A 979-nucleotide genomic window follows, 5' to 3' on the forward strand; every position below is an offset into this window, starting at 1 on the left:
TTTCTAGGAGTTAAAGACTAGTTAAGATTAGTTGTAACTAACTCTAAACTAACTTCAGAGTTGTGATGTCAATTTATTCTTTGCCTTGACATATTTGTTTTTTTTTATCCTCAGTCTTGATAACAATAACTTCTAATAATCAGATAATTACTTAGCAACACTTGGAAACAACAAACTTACACAAAAATTCAAACTACAAGCAACAAATATAAATTAGAAAATTCAACATCTAAAATCAGAAAATTCAACAACAGAAAAACTAAATAAAGAATCCAAACTAAATTGAATATACAGCAAAAAAATCAACAAATAAATTAAACAATTCAACAAAATCAATAAATAAATTATTTTATCTTCAACAGAATTATTCAATTCAACTATTAACAAAATTAGCAAGGCTTAATAAGACAGTATTAACAAAATTCCTAAACCTAACAAAGCAGCAACTCAGAAATAAATTGAACAAGCATAATTGTTCCATCTTCAATAGAATCATTCAATTCAACTATTAACAAAATTTCTAAACCCAGCAACGCAACAACTCAAAAATAAATTGAACAAGTAGAATTGTTCCATCTTTAATAGAATCATTTAATTCAACTATTAACGAAATCCTTAAACTCAACAAGACAGCAACTCAGAAATAAATTGAACAAGCAGAATTATTCCATATTCAACAGAATCATTCAATTCAACTATTAATAAAATTCCTAAACCAAACAAGGCAGCAATTCAAAAATAAATGGAACAAGCAGAATTGTTCCATATTCAACAGAATCATTCAATTTAACTATTAACAAAATTCCTAAATCTAGCAATGTAGCAACTCGGAAATAAATTGAACAACCAGAAATAAATTAAACCAATAGTGCTTATCGGCTGCAAGGGAGGAAGAGAAGTCATGGCGACGGAGGAATGGTAAGAGACAACGACAGATGACGGGAAGTGGGCTCGAACAGAGAGCGACAAGAGGGACGTT

Source organism: Arachis ipaensis, chromosome B09 (genome assembly GCF_000816755.2).
Source record: "Arachis ipaensis cultivar K30076 chromosome B09, Araip1.1, whole genome shotgun sequence".
NCBI classification, from domain to species: Eukaryota; Viridiplantae; Streptophyta; class Magnoliopsida; order Fabales; family Fabaceae; genus Arachis; species Arachis ipaensis.